The sequence below is a fragment of the Aplidium turbinatum genome, chromosome 1, assembly GCF_918807975.1.
Source record: "Aplidium turbinatum chromosome 1, kaAplTurb1.1, whole genome shotgun sequence".
NCBI classification, from domain to species: domain Eukaryota; kingdom Metazoa; phylum Chordata; class Ascidiacea; order Aplousobranchia; family Polyclinidae; genus Aplidium; species Aplidium turbinatum.
Window position 1 is genome coordinate 7789199 of NC_137472.1, and position 15874 is coordinate 7805072.

The 15874-nt window shown below is 36.3% G+C and overlaps 1 long non-coding RNA gene across 1 annotated transcript in view; it reads left to right on the forward strand.

Moving 5' to 3' along the window:
• Positions 1–15087, forward strand: part of LOC145784461 (uncharacterized) — a 49922-nt gene extending 34835 nt beyond the window's left edge. Inside the window, exons 3-4 of the long non-coding RNA XR_014291005.1 lie at positions 13954–14154; positions 14761–15087. This is a non-coding gene — a long non-coding RNA (uncharacterized LOC145784461). The remainder of the gene's footprint in view (positions 1–13953; positions 14155–14760) is intronic.
• Positions 15088–15874: the final 787 nt, after the last annotated feature.

Sequence of the window (15874 nt, forward strand, 5' to 3'; positions counted from 1 at the left end):
ATTTCCCAGTGAGATACAGTAAGTAGGTTATACTTTGCTTTTGATATATGACAACCCAGACAGCCACTTATCTGACCTAGATCTGGTAAGAATCTGGTTAGATAAAGTGACTGTCTGGGAAGCAAGGTTGATTAACATGACATAAAAATGTGTACGGTAACCTTGTCTGCTGTCACATTGAGACTACTGTTTTGATGCTACTATTCCGCTAAAAAGGAACAGTTCAATTCAAATTAAAATCTTACAGTTTGTCTACCTTTGCAATAAACACTAGAAACGTAAAGAAATTTTAAAGCTAAAATGAAATTTTTTTATTTATACCTGATTGATTTGCCAGTTGTTCATGCAGAGATGATATTTTATCTGGAACAATAATAACACAAAATCATTAGGAATCACTATAATATTAATGTCACAATTCTTTTTAGTTTTTACACGTACAGAGGCCTTGGAAAAATTAATGACGTAGTTTAATGGGATATCAAAAGTTAAACAGTAAAAAAAAAGATCGATTAGTTCTAGTTGTGAGATAAAAGATAAATATTCTTTAACTGACAAATGGTTTACCACTTCCAGCACATAAAAAAATCGAAGTCTGAACAGCAAACGTCTTTGTCGATCTCAAAATAAATATACATTATTACTTGCAATTGCTACTTCACAATTTGCAATAACTTCCACTTTACAATATGTTCAATATTGGCTGGAACTCTACAATCGTCTTTAATGTACTTTTTATCACACTTTCTAACCCTCATAATACATGACTCTCAACACAACTCTAATAATGATTGTAATCAAATTACTACTTATAATAGGTTTGCCTGGACCAGAAGCTTCCAGACACTAGGGTAATATTACACCACAAGAACTTTTTTTTTCTGGTCAACAAGTCAAAAAGGTTTCCTGTATTATATGTACACAAAATTTTCAGAAGATTTTACAAAAAAGAAATAACTAAAGGTTACTATCGGTCAGTAATCGTCGAAACATCACAACAGAAACACAAGAATAAATAGTTCACCTATCTAGAACAATAATGTAGAATCCAAAGTTATCCAGTTATCATAAAAAACAAGCTAAAAGAGACTTTTTATTAAAAAGTAGTTTTTGAAAATAGGCTTTGGTCAATTTATGGCGGCTCATCTTCAACCAGCTTCATACAAACTGTTTGCAGTGATGTTATGCTTTTGCGCATGCACGCAGTCATGAGCACCAATCGAAATGACTACTTTTCCGTGTTTTACGATGAAATCAAGACCAGAAAAATGCTTACTGCAGTATTGTAACATATTTAATGAGTTTTAGTACAGTAGTAAATAATATTTGAAGTTTAAATGCTATATACAAAAACTGACGTCCATACAATATTAGGCAATTAAACGCGAAAAGTTATTTTCAGGATAGATGTTACGAACAATCGTTACCAAAATCAAACGTAACAGAAAATCGTTCAACCGTTAAAGTCTAATTAAATGGCGTCTTAGGTCATAGAACATTGCTGGGCATGATGAAATGTTGCAGCATTCACGTCCTAGAACATTTCTGGAAATGATAAAATGTTGCATCATTCAGATTTACCTCCTGGGGAATTATACGACAATATGTTGACTGTTACGTCATAGATGACAGTTACTTGCGTGCTGAAATATTCCATTAGTTTCGTTACTTTTTGATTGTCGCTTGAGAAGTTGGGTCGAACATTAAACTGCTCTGCTTTGTGCGTACCAACTGGACGAAACTTCCGTCCTTTATCCAGAAATCTGTCCTGCGGTGTCAAGTTTTTTAATGCGTACGTGTTGCGCCTCCTTTATAGCAGCATGTGCTGCTGTCCTTTGCTCCCCAAAAACTTACGTTTTGGTGGAGGTAGCCTGCGACCCTACGTGGCTAAGTAGCCTACCTTCCTTGGATCTGTCACTGCTTTGGTAGATACACAACAAGTAAAATAAAATATTTACTTGTACGTATTTAGTACATGGCTGCAATTGTTGCCACTTTAACAATTTTTCTATGTCTAAAAACATACTTTCAATCAACTCGAACTATTGAACGGTAATTTGGACGTATTTTCTCTCGACCCGGTAGCAACCTTTTTAAGACAAGGTACTGGGTCGCGACCCGGTGTTTGTGGACCCCTTACCTAGTTAGCTTACGCTGTTGAACTTCCACGTATTATGTGAACGTATAGTACATTTTGCTAGAAGCATGCTTTTTGTAACTGCACAATTAAAAACGTCATAATTGCTTTATATAACGTAAAACTTGTTGTCAAAGATCAAGATCCATTCACAATATTGCCTTACTAACCAGTGTCTTTGAACTTATCACAATCGACTTCTTATTGACTTTCAATTTTGAAAAACTTGTAAACTTGCGTGCCGTCAAAACTGACAGCTGCGGTCTTTCTGGTGTTCAGTTGACTTTTTTTGTAATAAAAAATGTTACTTGTTTTAATTAATCTTTTAGTCTGTGGGCGAAACACGTGTCTATCGCTGTCTATTCGATGCTACAATCGGCTGCCAAAAACTTAAACTTTTAGTCTGTGTTGACCAAACTTGTTTGATTTGGATAAAAACAGTTGTTATGTTAAATCTACTAATGACGTCAGGGTATCACTGTCCTGTAGCTGAGATTATTACTAACAAAGACACCTTTCTGGTCATCATTGCATTAAAGGCCGTTGCGCTTCAGCGTCGTGCAGTACGAACTATTTTTTTTTTAATTATTGTTTGTGTTGGCCAAAATGTTTTTATTTGCCCAAAAACAATAAATAAATATAAATCTACTGATGACATCAGAGTATCACTATCCTGCAGATGAAAATGATGGTAATTTACCACTAATAAAGGTAGTGCGGTAATTGTTTTATCGATTGCACTGTTTTATGTTGTTATCTAGGCTGTCTACGTGTGCTGTTAAACTTCCAGGTATTATGTGAACATATTACACAGTTACTAAAAAGCAAGCGTTTGGTTGACGCATTGGTTTAGGCACATTCTGAAGCGTTTCTATTTAATCTTTACACAATATTAAGATTGTCATTAATGCTTTACAAAACATTATTCCCTGTTTATCACAACAAACTCACAGCATCAGACTAAAACAAGTCGTTAAGATTTGCTTTGTCAAGTAATTAAAATTGCATTCGATAAATCGATGTAGGCTACATCTTTGACAAATATAATGGCTGGTCTTTCATCTGTGCATCAACTTTTGATACTTTTTTTCTTTGCTCCTATCTAGTGCTGTGAATTGTTGTTTTTACTGTTTTAGTTTATCTGGATCTCAAACTAATGCAAACCTGGCCTGGTACGATACTTGTGACTGTGCTATTGCTGAATTGTTTTCAAGAGACGATTGCCTCGTAGGAAATGTATCCTACTGAGGGTTTGATGGTTTCCCTATTTATCATTGTTTGACAATCGGTTTTAGCGCTGACGCTACAGTCCAAGCTTTCATATAAAGTCTGTATCACTGGTCGAATATTGTAATGTCTTCGTCTTACGCCCTGTTAGCTCAGTGGTTACGCGCCAGACTCATGATCACGCAGCGATGGTTCGACTCTCGGGGTGTGCGCTTGAGCAACGCATTTCAGGACTGCTTTTCATTTAGCAGCGCATAGTGAATGGAGTAATTTCCTCGCAATAACACTTCAACAACCAGAAACTTCACTCTGCCAATCTCGGTAACCAGCCCTGCGTCAAGAGCCTCTACAAGTATGCGAAACTACCAGGATAACCTATCAAGGCTTTGCCAGTCCTAGGATAAAGATTTTAAACGAAACCAAACCATTACCAAAGTCCTTAAAGTCACCACCGCGTAAAGATTGCATGACCTTGGTAGCATTTCAAAGTCTTGCATTTGCCATCTTGAAACAAATTGCTACTTCAAACTAAATTGTAAACAATAAGTGCAGGCTACCTAGCTGCATTTTGCAAATTTTTGATATGCCTTTGTATTGGATAGCTCGTTCAAAATTCAGGGCAGCTAGTGGAAAGCCCGGCATGGTAAAGATAAGTCCAAACTAATGTATTCCAGCATTCCAAAAACTTTACACAATGTTCGTCGTCAACCGATCTTCATTTTTACATACTTGAGCAAAAAATAAAGATTAGGCTTCAGCTTTCCTCCTTTGTTGAATCAACGTCTGTGAATGTTCAATCAATTTGAGAGGAAAGGAGCTAATAAAAAAATTGGTAATTTCCTTGTGGTATTTTGCTTTGATAACATCTGGTTGCACTAGCGTACGCAGGGGGGGGCCATTGGGCCATGCCCCCCCCCCTTAAGATGTTGTGTGACGTCACGATATTGAGAATGATGCTTTCAGTCTCTTTATGCTTGGGAATGATGCTTTCAGTCTGAAAAAAACTTGCCTAATTTTAAACAAAACTGAATTAAAAGAGCGAGTTTTGCCAATACCAAACATTCAAACATCTCAGCCAGGAATTAGCAACAAGAAAACGTAGAGACTTAGCTTTATTTCCGAAAAATGCCGAAGAAAACATGATCTTATCCTTTTGCTATGCCACCTGACACCACCATTTTACAGGAATATTCATACCCACATTTTTGTTGAAAATGCTCTCAGAATGCACCAAATTCCAAGTAATTTTTCAAAATTTTGGGGGAGGTCCCCCAGACCCCCCGCCGCTGGGTGTCGTCTTAAGCGAAAACGCCGTCGGGCTTCGCCCGCCGGTCGTCAAACCCACCCTTCCAAATTTCCTGGCTACGCTACTGTTAATGGCCCCCCCCCCCCCTTGAAAAAATCCTGCGTACGCCACTGTCTGGTTGTCTGGCATAGAAAAAAAAAAACAATTTCAAAGCATTCTCGTGACAAAATAGGCCATGTAGTAGTCAACTTTTATCTCTGATTTTTTTGGTGTAGTCCTTCAGTGAGCAGGTTTTGAAGATTGCATCAATTTAACGTTTTCACTTCTTGATATATTTAGCAAAGTTAGGAAAACTCATTGAGTGACAACGGCTACTTTGCACAAACCACGAGATGAGAGAGAAAACAAAATTATCTTTTAATCAAAAAAACCGCTAGTTTTTTTTGTGAAAAAAATTGAAACATTTACTTACCTTCAACAACTTTCTCAATTATTTGTTGCATCTCTTCTTTCTTGCACCCATCGAGTGGTGTTTGTCCACACTGTTGTGCACTTGATCCAGCCGTAAACATTGTGCGAACACACTTGCTGCTTGGTTGGGATTCTGTTTCAGGATCAAACGTTCTGCGAACCATCGAACATTCTTCCCGTATACCACCAATGGACAGATGAATGGTGGGAGCCAAAACTAAAACAAAGTATTTCATAAACATGTTCAAAACATGTTATTTGAGTCGTTGAAGTAATTTACAAGCTTTATGACATCGGCCTTCTCGTAGACAGCATATTGTTAAACTGACCTAGTTGACCAATTATAGACAAATGGATTATTGAAAATGCATGGTAGCAACAGAAATTGCATTATTTACGTCACATCCGTGATGAAGGCCTGACGCAAATGAAATACCCTTTACTGGCGTGAACGACTTTCTAGTATTTTCAACACAATTTTTTTAAATTTTGTGTCTTTCACGTCAAACTAAGAATAATATCAGCTTGGATTTTGATATTATTATCAGTTTCTTTGTTTTTTATTATGTTCCCAAAATGAGAACGTTGGCATCTAAAAGTAGGTCAAAAACAGAGTATTTTTTGCAGATCATACGCCATCGAATAAAATGTAATACAAAAGTTGTTTACTGGTGGATGGTGTAAAGAAGCAAAACTTCAACAACAAAACACATTAAATAATAGGAGATGTTCTACTGGTGCAAATTGAGCTAAACTATCACAAGATGTATACAGTGACAATTTGCTTTTATTTCGACGTTTCGTCAATCAGACACGACTGACTTCTTCAGGGGCTAGACCAGGTAGTGACTACCTGTCTAGCATGGCAAAACACAGGACCATGTTGTTGAAACCAACTAAACACGCAAAATGAAAATTCAACTCTAGACAAAATTATCGCGCGCAAAGTTTGAATTAAGTTAGAAAAAAAGGAAGATTAATTCAAACTTTGCGCGCGATAATTTTGTCTAGAGTTGAATTTTCATTTTGCGTGTTTAGTTGGTTTCAACAACATGGTCCTGTGTTTTGCCATGCTAGACAGGTAGTCACTACCTGGTCTAGCCCCTGAAGAAGTCAGTCGTGTCTGATTGACGAAACGTCGAAATAAAAGCAAATTGTCACTGTATACATCTTGTGATAGTTTAGCTCAATTTGCACCAGTAGAACATCTCCTATTATTTAATTTAATGCCTGGTGAACAGCCTCATTCAATTTTCAACAAAACACATGTTGAGTAAATCTACAAGGACTGTTTGCAATGATAAGCGTGATTTGCTTTATTTTTTATTGTATTCATCACTGCATATCTTATGCATTCTCTTTTCACATTTTGGACATCTCAATCTTGTGCTTTGCATGCACACTTACACATCGTCCTTGTGAGTATGATACAAGGATATAATTTACAGCGTCAAATCTCACGGTTGCGCTCGGAAGCGCAGTTGGTTCTCCTAGGCCTTGGCACTTCCATGTTTGTTAATGATCGTGCGATCTCCCTCCTAAATTGGAGATGGTTTTCAGAGGACTTATTCACATGGTTGTAAAAGTGGAAAGAAGCCACAACTGATAAATTGACAATGTGAGCAAAAATGTTCCACCACCATTTCTTGGATCAAAGTCGTGGTCTATAGGAGGAGAGTAGCCTGTCGCATACACCTACGCCACCCATTTCGCGGTTATACATCGTAATAAGAAATGGCTGCTCGACTGATTTCTTTTTTTCGTTCTTCACCCTTAGTTAGACAGTTTGCATTGGTGCAACAAGTAATTGCTTGCAACGGTGACGACACAATTATCCTTCCATCTGGCGCAGACTATAGTACCATCGGAACGATAGTCATATGTTCCTCTAGGCTGTTTTTGACGTACGTACATTTTGAAAGGCAGTTGTAGTCTTTGATCTCCAGCAAACTTTAAGAAATATAGGTCATATCATTGTTAGATAATAGATTAGAGGGCGGTTACAGCAATGCCATGCTAGAAGTATCGCTGCTGCGCTCTTCAAAACCCAGCTTGAGCAGCGAAGCGTGCGACTGTACAGTCTACGTAATAAAAGACGAGCAATCAGCTGATCACGCAACAGTTGTTACTGCCGGCAATTTAACTGTAGGCTATGTATGTATGTACATACAAACATCAGATTTCAACTTCAAAACATCAGACAGTTTGCTCAAAACCTCAGATCTGATGTTAAACATCAGATGTTGTAACGTGGCTTTTGTTATTGCTGCCTTTTGTGACGTATTCTCGAGCTGTGTCTGCACTTTTTGGTCATTTTGAAAAAAAAATGAAAATAAATGAAACATTGGACTTTGGGCCTTGCCAGCGCCATTGAAAACAAATTTTTTTCGGTAATTTTTTTTTGAAATGTGTTCTTGAATGTTCAGTTTACGCATTTTAATGCTTAATTCCCGTTTGAAAATTTCATTTAGTATGCTTTTAAGAAGAAACAAATTGGAACGCGGTTACATTTTTTTCAATTCTTTCTTACCTTATACCCTTAGTACTTCGTGGCGAATTGTAATCAATCAAATTTGTTAAACTTTCAACAGCACGTGCAAACAACAGGAAGCAAATGTTAATAAATTATTTTGGATCATTGCTGTGACTAGTTTGGCTAACTGACGCAGAATATAAAAGCAAAAGCATTTGTTAAATAAATCTTGCGGCTTAATGGCGTCAAAATATTCTTGCTATATGTTTTAGCCTTAAGTTTGCACGTATATTCTAATGTAGCTTGCAGTGGTCATGTGCAAGATTAGCAACAGTATTTTACAATCAGTTTTAAGTAAACAGTGGTTGCCGATGTGAACACTTGCTTTGTCTAAAAACTTGCTAAGTAAAAATACACAAATTTTTGGAAGAAGTTGCAGGTTAAGTTAACTCTCTTAGACCATGTACACAAAAAGTTATTTCTAAATCAAAACAGGATGACTCAAGAAATACGTTATTTTAACTGTTGTTTTATATTCAGTAAAGCAGTGTTTTTCAACCTATTTTGTGTCACGGAACACTTTATGCATTAAAATAATCTTGCGGAACACCAAACGAAATTTTATAATGATGCAATAAAATAAACAACACAACATCAATTCATTCACGCTTAGTTTTTGTCAGTGCGACAACTGTTAAGATGTTCACAGATTGATATTCTGGTAGAAATGGCAGAAAGACAAGCTTTTGTGATTTTGATTTTCGACCGGTGGTCCATAGAACACTAGTCAAATTAATAAATTTCTTGCGGAACACCTGATGATCTTTCACGGAACACCAGTGCTCCGCGGAACACCTGTTGAAAATCACTGCAGTAAAGGATAATTATATCTAAACACATAAATAATGATGCAGTAAAAGTAAGCCCGTCGACGAGAAAGCAATATAAAAGTTTGAAGAGTGTGCTGCAGATGCCCGGCAAACTGAAATCTGAAAGAAGTTTTGATAGGCTGCTATGTAACTGATTTACATTTACATTACAATTACATTTCGCCAATGTTCGAATTTTAAATTGAAAACTGCGCTAATCGTAATTTTTCAATCACCCTCGAAAATAACCATCTCATCCGAAGAATTAAAGAAATCCAAATTACGTTTATTTTCTGCTATTTTACTTTACTGAAAAGATTCCTAAGCTCGAAACAGTTGGCTTGCTTCAGTCTTCGGTCAGCCTGATACTGCCTTTTTAGGCGCTTTTAATAAAAAAATAAAAAATTTTGAAGTTATGCAATTTTCACTTAGTGTAGTACTACATACATCTTAAGAGGTTGCTGGTATACTTTTGTTTTATTTTCATAAAAAAATTAGTGTCTGCTTTAAAATTAATACTGTTTTGTGATGAAAAAATGCTTGCATTATCAGTGTTGATTGGATTTTATTTCTTGAACTTAGTCGAACTTGGACAAGGTGAGTATAACATTAATAATCCTGAAGTTTACTACTCATCACAGATTTTGTATCGTCTCTTCGATATTTCATGTATGCTACTGTGTAATATTTGAAAACTACCCGATCAGCCAATCCGTAAGATTTAGGACAGTTTTTATTTTTTCGATTAATATTATTGATATTGATTTAGATTGATTTAGGCAGTTTTTATTTTGGTATTTGATAAGGCTTTTAATCATGTCTCACGCAACTAAGGTGAATGTTGAAAAAATGCTTATTGTTTAATACAAATTAAGCAAAAGTTGATACCAATAATAAATACAGCATACGTTTTTGTATCCAGCGCTGTACATTTGTAGATTTGGATGGCTGTCAGTGGAATGAGTTTCAATACCACTTTTAAAAAATCTTTGGTATGACCCGACACACCAAATACATGCCTGGGTGAGTTTTAGTCAAAATTCCGGGCTATGTCAATTACGCTTATAGATTTTAATGAAACTTTAACAGATTTCAAAATATGTTTTTCTAATTAATATGCCACTTACATAATGTCACTTGTAAGACAGCGACAAAGACTTGAAGTCGTCAAATCAAATACGCACAAGTTGCGAAAAACTAATTCTGCACTTAACGGGTTAAGGCGTTTGTGATGCAGCTGTTGATCAATCGTGGCTTTACTTCGAAAAAATTGTTTTTTTTTTAAACCTTACTCATCAGTGTTTCCAATAAGTCACAAAGGACTTGTCGTTTTTCGTCTCCTTTTTGTGTGCGCTTGTCAAATTTAGTAGATCATAAAATCTCAATAAATTGTTTCTTGTCATTGTTTCTCTAAAAACTCTTCTTGCGCTATCACAATTTCAGAAAATATAAAGTTTACTTTTGATTACACTGCAAATTATGCAGAGACCTATATACGCATAAAATTTTTCAACTGAAATTACAAATTTATCATTTCTTTGTATCTACTACTTGTTTTTGAATCATCAAAAAATGCTCTGGAAGCAACTTCAAAATGTGTCTGTTGAGGTTTAAACTCTGGCACAAATAAACTATTTTCTGCCTTTTTGCTAACCAAAGTTATTTCGAGCTCTAAATCTTGCAGTTGCTGTTGTGAGCTCGCCTTGCAATGCGTTTCTGGTGATGACAATTTCCGTAGATGTTTTTCATTTATAGATTCATGTGTTTTATTTCCAACCATCAAAGCAAACAAAATATCACTTGCAAAAACATCGCAAGGGTCTGCAAAAAGCAGAAATCACCAAACGGGAAAGTTAAAGGGTGTGTGAAAGAAAAAGGATTTACCCAGGGATTCATAAGGTAGGGATGAGGAACTCATTTTTGCTATTGACAAGCGGAGTGTTAAATAGCTAAGATTGCGAAAACATTCTAACACTATTTTTTACACATCGCAATAAATCATTTCGATTTTCCAAATAATCTGAATGGTGTATTTTTAAGCACATTCAAAACATTTAAGTATTTCAACCCATTTCGAATGTACGGTTTGCAATAACTTTGATATGCAATCAGTAAAATCACCATATATGCATAACGTTTCCAAACAGTCTTTCTGAATCGTTATGCTACAGCTAAAAGATTTGTTCAAAAGCAGAACACAATGCAAAATTAAGCGTAAATAAGATATTTAGAACGGCAAACGAAATAGGGGCACAGACCACCAAGAATTTGGACTAATGATATTGAAGACTGGTCAGGACTTAATTACAAAACTGCAGTAGAAAAATCTCACAACAGAGAAACTTGGCGCTTCATTACCTCCAACCCTCGACGAGAGGAAGAAACCTGATGATGATATTAAGAACAAGTTTGGCATTTGGCTACGCTGTGACAGATCATATAAGAACGCCAAATAAACGCTTACGCAGTAGAATACAGAAACACAAAATGCAACTTTGCAAATCAGCAAACACGTTTCCACAGCAATGCAGAAGCATCAACACACTCACGCAGTTGTGTAGAACAAACAACATATAAGGTATCAAACACAATTACATTTCAAACAACAGCAAACTTTGCAAACCAAGGATTCATAAAGGTTGGGCTCGCTAACTCACGTTTGCAGCTGACTGTTACCGAGTTAAAGTGGACAGTAACACAGTAAAATACAGCGACACCAAATGCAATTTGAAAAAGTACGAATTGAACACACACATTGCCTCAGCATCAATCACGTTGAAAATGTGTGAGTAGCTCTAACGGTCTACAAGTATGATGAAATAGCGTAGCATACAATAAAAAACTTATCACAAAGTAGAATTAGTGGAACTTCTGCTAGTGAGTTTTCGAACAGTGCGAGTCATCTTTGCTGGAGGCTCAATGACAACGTTATTCAAACGTTTCAATTCATTTTTTGCAAAGCAATTGAAGGCCGTTTGAATAATAAATTCAAAATTGAAATGGCCATCACAACACTTTTGTTTGACTAAAACACAATCAATGTCAGATTTCTCAGCCACGTTTAATACGCTCGAATAGAATGCAGAACGTTGATTGTGATACGTTAAGAACTTTTTTTTAACCTGTTCATCTTCTGAAATGCACTCAAAAGCTTTCACTCCCAAAGCACATACTGCAAAGCAGAATTCCGATGGCTTCGACAAACCACCTCGATTTGCCATCTCCAGCAAACGTACCATTTCTGGTGAAAAACATTGAGAAGGGTAACGATGTTCTTCCTCGTCGCCTGTTATCAACAGGTCTGTACATCCTTGACATTTCCTGCGACGGGAAATAGATCTTCCGATGTAGCCACTGACGTAGTATATAACAGAGCAATCTGAATCGGATAAGTCATGAAGACTTGCAGAGGTTAAAAACTCACTAAGCCAAGTGGTGTCATCATTTCCATCTTCACTTCTATCAAGCAAACCACTATGCAAATAAAGGCAACCAGCGCCAACGATTGCCTTCTGCTGAAACAAACTGAGGCAGCGTATCTTTTTTTCAGCTTGAAGCAACTGCTTTAAAGACATATAAAAGTTGCCACCACTGGACTGACGATACCATCCAAACCTGCCTTCTATGGGATCTGATGAAAACTTTCCCGGAAGAACATAATCAAACTCATGATTCAGCAGCAAATATTTCGCAAGGGCAGGTATAGCTTCTATGGTTTGACTGCAAGCTAAAAAAGTTTCTTTTGTCAAGCCAATGCTGTTTGATGACTTCCATTGCTTGAACAGTTTAGCTGCATCAGCCAACAACTTTAGGCCTTTGTGAGTCCCTTCTTCAGCAAGTCGAAGAGGTTGGCACATTTCATCTCTTTTATGATAACCTGAAACACACACCGTAAAAATTTGAACAAAGGTTTTGAGCGGTCACAAAAGGTACTAAAGCATTTTGACATAGTTAATATATGGATATGCATCTCACATACATTTATAGAAACATTTAGCAGTGCTATGGGTAGTTTTAACATGCATTTCCCATTTGAACAAGATATCAAAATAACACATGTTCTACATAATGTAATTGTTTTTGAATTGGAGGATTAACAGCCTTTACTGTACAAAAAGTTGTGTTGACACTGATCATGAATATTACTGCATAAAAGTATGAAGGGCTATCATAAAATATTGTCACATAGAGACATAGTCATGAAAAGTGTAATTATGAACCAATAACCATACAGTTTGCAGGCCTCATAGCTATTTACCTTTTATTGGTGATTTCAGTGACATGACTTTCCATACATCAACAATAAATTGCACATATCTGGATGTTTGTGTGAATCCAGGATTGTTGTTTTCGTAAAACTGGAGTAAACGCACTGTAGATTCACTAAATACACCTAAAGATATATAAATAAACAAACAATAAATGCAGTTTCTCTAGTGGTTGGGGATAGTCATGTCCAGCAAACCTGATCTTAAAGTCATCAAAATAAAGCAAACCAGTCATTGATCAAAACAGCTCATTGTTAAATGATACATACACTGGATTGTCAAATTTCTTGACAATATGGAACCAGGTTAAGAAAATTCAGGATTAGGTGTAGTTATCACACTATTGCCCTTAAAAAATTCAAGTGATTTGTTTCCATGAATTCATATTTCAAACTCATATTGCCTACGTTTCAATTTGACAAGTGTGTCTATGTTAGATCACAGCTCAGTTTAAGCTGATGTTGTACTTACTTAACGCATGTTGAGGAGAAGTTCGAGAGATGTTACTTGGGTCCAAGGATACTTTCTTTAGGGCATGTGCGACTTTCAAGACCTTGTTCTCCTCAATAGCATACAATCGCTTAATATGGCTAAATAAAGCCGTGCAAGATTCTCCAAGTAAGTGTTCAAAGCCATTAGTAGGAATGGACATCCTACCTTTGTTAAGCCAATTATTGAAAATATTTTTAAAGTTATGTGTAAAATCAAATAGAAGAAACAAAGGCTGATCTGGCTGTGTAGGATGGCTAATACATGTCTTCAAGTCTCCTCCACACAAATCAACATATAATTTCCTGCAAATGAAACAGAGTGTTACTCATGGATGAATAAAAGTTTTCATATTCTGACACAGGTCATTGAACGGTTGTCCAAATCAATTCAGCGAAAGATAATGTCAGGGATTCATAGTATATACTATGAATCCCTGGATAATGTACTTGATACATACGTTTCAAGTACGATATTTTCAATAGCAGATACTTTTTACTTTGTCCTGTTTATACTATATATAATGCATATAAATCAGTTTCATCTTTCAAGAACAAACAAAAAGATAAGATTATAGGACACATACCTGTTGCAAACATGATTGTCTACAGAAACAGCTATAACCAAGCAGACTTCATCCAGTGCCAGCATTACTTTGTCGAACCATGACCGTAGTAATTCAGTGTTCAGTCTACTCATTGGTATTAAACAAACCACGTCTTTGTACTTGGAGCATGTAGACTGGATCATAAAAGTTAGCACGGTTTTTGCAGGTAATCCATCTTCAGTCAGACCAACAAACATGCCATTACTGTACTCGATACGTTGAGCGGTATAAACTTCATCGATCATTAGCGTCACAACCTTTTCTTTATCAGAGAGAATGGACATACGTTGCTTCAAGTATTGCACATCTATTGTTCCAGTACCTACTGTTGTAGCACAAGAAAGCTTGCGCAATGTACTAATGGAAGGTAAAATAAATACATTGCATAATTTTTTGTACAGTGCAGTGCTTGTCAGCTGCCACAGAAATGATGTAGTGATTATGGTTGTAGAGTACCGTCGACCATTTTTTTGAACTTTAAGAAGTTTCAACTGTTCAGTAATAAATCCAATTAAAACACAATCATGATCATCATCTGTTATTCCATTTGCAATGAAACTTTCCAGTAATGTCACAGCTACACCAATACAATCCATAGTAGGCTTGTCTTTGCTGGACTGGACATTACTCAAAGACTTGCAAAAGGCAAGTATGTTAGCCAGTTCAGTCATTGTTTCCAAGGAATCTGAGCTCAACAAATGTTTATAAGCACTTTTTGGAACGAGTACAGAAGAAACAAAAGCAGAAATCCTAAAATCTTCCATTACAATAAAAGACACAAGTAATTGTGGTGCTACTGATGCATCATCACCATGCTTGATGTAGTGAAATGTAACTAATCTCTCTTCAACAACTGTTACAAACCCTGCAGGCAAAATCACATCTTTCAGTTGTGACACAAAGGAAGAAAAATCAATTAAAACATCTTTCTTCATAAATTCTTCATTTAACTGTTTGATTCTGTTGTTTTCAGAATCTCGCCTGGAGGAAGAAGTGCTGGAAGTTGTTGGACGAGATGTAGGCAAAGAACTAGAAAGATATTTTGGCAACTTAGAAAACTTACGAGGAATAGCTGTAGCCTTTAAACGAATATACTGCAACTGTTGAGTTTCTCTAGCATTGCGTCGGTCGGGTCGCTTATCAGCAGAAACTTCTTGAAAGTCTTCCTCGTAAAAATGGTGTGCACACACTCTGTGTGAACTATTCAATTTCCAGTCTTTTCGTGGAATAGCTCTAATCCATTTTTTTTTTGTAAGTTTTCTTCTTTTGGAAATCGAAATAAAGATATTTTTTCTGTGGGCTCTTTTGATTTATATCGGTAACCAGTCTTGCAGTTAGGGACACAGCAAACATTGGGCATGGTTCAACAGCATGCTAAAATTAAATCATTAAAAAAGATGTATTTGCACTACAGTACAAACTGCAAAATGTGTATTGGACAATTGTTGGTCAATATTAGAGATGTACCGATACCAATATTGTGGCCGATACCGATCCCGATACCGATATCACTTTTTTAGGCCGATACCGATATTGATACCGATATTTTGGCCGATACTTTGGTGTTACAAAAAGATGCAATTTTGGTATTTGCAAGGTATTATATCAAATGCTAAGTTTTACCTTATTTGCATAAAACTATTAAAAAAAGCTTTCAATTGGTATAATTTATTAAAGATTCAAGAATCCAATCTCAACCGCATTTTTGTGTCATAATAGTAGGTTTTAGTAATGAAAGGCCACCATAATTGAGGACTAGGGTATAAGGGAAGAAACATTACATCATAATTGGGGTTTCTGAAAAATTAAATAAAGTATTTGCGCAAACTCTCCAAATAGGCTATTATAATTGATAATAAGATGTAAAATGTAAACCAAGTGATTTGTGTAGTCGTACAAAAACTATTCAACAAGTAATATGCAACCTAAGGGCGCTTGTCGTTTGGTTGAAAAGCTTTTGCCAGGCCAAGACCACCCAGGCAGCAAAAATGCACAATCCCGCATCGCCCCCACGCTGCTAAACGTCCAAAAAAACTATGCAACCCGGCTGCCCCCAGCAAGCCGGCTCCACCAGTCCGCGACCCAAC